Source organism: Ascidiella aspersa, chromosome 5, assembly GCF_963924565.1.
Source record: "Ascidiella aspersa chromosome 5, kaAscAspe10.2, whole genome shotgun sequence".
NCBI classification, from domain to species: Eukaryota; Metazoa; Chordata; class Ascidiacea; order Phlebobranchia; family Ascidiidae; genus Ascidiella; species Ascidiella aspersa.
Genome location: NC_139451.1, coordinates 938,087 through 941,475, shown reverse-complemented (window position 1 = coordinate 941,475; position 3,389 = coordinate 938,087).

Genomic DNA, 3,389 nt, shown 5'->3' with positions numbered 1-3,389 from the left:
GCGAGTTCTGTTCGTAAATTTATTTCGCACGAAAATTTCTATTTCTCTTTAAGCAGCAATTACCTAAAATTTGTGATATTAAGATGTTAGAACAACTGTGAATCAGGCGGGCTTTGGATCTTTCATTGCACTTAAAAACGTGTTTAATTACATTTAAGGAGGCAGTAAATTGTTGGCGCAAAACGCGAAAACAAGCATTTGTTTGTTTTAAAATTCGAGTCCACACGTTTTCATCCATGCTATTAATGAAAAGTGTAATAAAACTACTTTGAGGGAACGCAATAACATTTAAAGTTAATCTAGCTTAGTGTTTGTTAACCCTTTAAAGTCTGGGCACATCTGGCAAGCGAAGCAAGTCCGAGTTTTTTAGTATAACGGTATTTCTTTAAATTTCATTTCTTTTAATTTGCAAGTTTTTGTTACATTGCCAAAAATAAAGTGGATAAAATTATATGTTCAGCACTTTTGAATACGTTTTCCGTTTGTCCGCGACGCACTTGGCAGCCTTCCACGGCGCAACGCTAGAGAAGCACTGATCTAATTCAAAAGACAGGATCAAAATGTAAACAAACCGGACGTTGAAAGATCATTCAAGCGAAGCGCGAAAATTTTTCGCACTTAGTCTACGTAGTTAAATAGTCAAAAAGTATTTGAAATGGACTCGTGTCTAGTTTGTCAAACAGGCGGCGGGCCGGATAAATTACATTGGCTGGCCGGGTCTAAAACAATTTGTAGAATGAAAATTTGTAGACGATGTGCAGATATTTTTTGCGAGTGTTATTTCGTCTGGGCGAGTGCTGATTAAAATTTAATATTAACCCTGGGTTATTGTGCGGCAGTGAAACACACCCGGCCGACCTATTCAGTTGACGCTATGCTTGGGATGGGTTAATTGAGGTAAGGTTTATGTGTTAACAAACGTTATTTAGATGACGCTATGCTTTGGACGCCAGCCAATTTGATGTTTTTGAAATGTACAGTCCACCTGTTTTACGATCACCGGAAACATCACATCAATTTGTTTGTTTTTAGATAATATACTAGACGAAATACCCGGCGTTGCCCAGGTTAAATACGGTATCTACTTGTAACAATAATTTGCAGCTTTTGGTTCGTTTTGGTTTTGAGTCCTGTTGTGTTGTATAGCAGTCAAGCACAGCCGAACGAACTTTAGTGGGCGCTGGTCTAGAATCCTACCACACACTGCATATTATTTGGGAGTTAGGTTTAGGGTTTGGTGGGGTCAAGTATTATTATTAAATTATCAATATAAAAATACTTGACCCACCCTCACCCAAACACTAACCCGCACCCTAACCGAATTAATGTGCATTGATTTAATAATTGTTTGAACGCTGTGGTAGAATTCTACACCAGCGCCCTTTATTGTAACAAAGAGTACAGGTTATTTCATCTGGGTTTGTCTTTGTCTTAAGAAATGTTTGTTTCTCGCGAGGCTCGGACATTTTGTTCGCCACTGTAGTGAATGGAATGAGGAACTGTTCTGTGGCAGAGAAACTTTATATTTGTCAGTCCTAACTCGCCTGTATGTTGGTTTAATTTACGTTGATTGAGTTTCGTACTTTCAGCTATGGCAGGATAAATACTTACGATTGCTGAAAACTCGGTTCAAATATAGAGAATGTGGTTTGTTGTAAAATACAATTGGTTTTTCTTTATTATTTATATTAAAAGTTTGTCTAAACAGAAGCAAGTTCAGTCCTCAAATTTAATTCGTACGTAAGATTTTCTAGTTACCTTTAAAACTTTAGGTTGTAACAGCAATTGTTTAGACATGCGTGCTATTCAAGCAAATAATCCCAAACTGCGCAATACGTAAGAAAACCCCTTTAAAATAACAATTGCTCACCCGTGACCGGTTTGCGACGGCGCTCGCTCGAGATGCGCGACTTTCTCTCATAGTAAGAAACAAATGTTTTTCTGTCTGGGAGCACACGACTTTCTTTCTATTTTGCCCACTTGCTCAGGGACTCGCTTAAGAGGGAGCAGAACTTTCAAACTTATATATACATAAGTTACACGGCGGAAGAAAATAACACATGAGAGATAAAAGATGGATAGCACTTAATAAGGAGCGACAGTGTACATTCCCAAGCGCAATATGGTATTTTGATTTTTTGCACTGTTTTACAGTGTTCTTGAAAATCATGAAGGAATTCAAATTATTAGCCGTATATACATCGATAATTCAAAAAGCGAGCACAAATTAGTAAACAGTTTAGCAAATCATCCTCATTTACAGTACCACACAGAACAGTTACTGGAATTGTAGGGATTTTAAAAAGTTTTGCTGAAATCCAAGCAGTGACTTCTTCCTAAAACTTTGCAACATGTTCACAAAAGAAAAACACATGAGAAATTGTTTGAACATTTAAATTGCAAAAAACACACCGGTTGGTTTCAGTCATATCAAAAGAGAAAAGCGCGTCATTGGTCGCAATCGCACGAAGATTAAGTTTAATTTGAAAGGATCGCAGTTTAGTTTCAATTGTGGCTTTACAGGTGTTTTCATATAACCTGTCCCAAGGAGTTGTGTTCGGTACAAGATTTAAATCCCGTTTCCACTTGCGTTGTTCTTTATGCGGACGATCAGTGGATGTTTTTATCTCGTTGTATAAAGTTTTTGATGAGTTATGTACCTGAAGTATCTGCCTTAAAGTGGTGACTAGTTTAGTATCGGCTGGGGAGCCTGCCGTGGAATGGTCCTACTCAGGTGGGAGAGCAGCGATCATTTTAATAAAGGTTTTAAAATCTGTGTTGTATTTAACTGCCAATTGGTCATAGAGTGTCCTGAATCGTTTAGTAGATCATTGTAGTTAATAATTCACGCATTCGGAATAATTCACGCATTCGGTCGGATATTGCCTTTCTAGTAGTGCGTAAAGGTTTTAGTTTAGAACATTGCCCCGATGCGACAGATAAGTCTCCTCGCAGCTAGCATTCGAATTCTTTGTCTGTTAAAACGCCTGAAAGCAGTTTCAATTTTTTTAACTTTTTTCGAATGTTTATTGCAAATCTTGTTTATGTGTGTTTTTATTTGTTTCTTTATATTTAGAACTTACCTTTTTTTAAATATGGTTAACAGTGATGATTTATTTATATAATATGTGCAAAACATTTTAAAGTATATTATTATTCTTTCATAAGCAATTGCTTTTTTCTATTCGTTTTTTATTCTCCCAATCTGTTTTCTGCTTTAACTTTTTGATTTTTTTGTTAATATTTATATTTTAGTAATTGTTATATATTGGGCATGTCAACAAAAACAAAATGATTAGTATTTGTGTTTTTTTATTTCACTCATTTTCAGTTAAATCCTAACCCTTTTATTAAAACTTTTTTGCAGGGATGCTCTACCTGAATTAGAG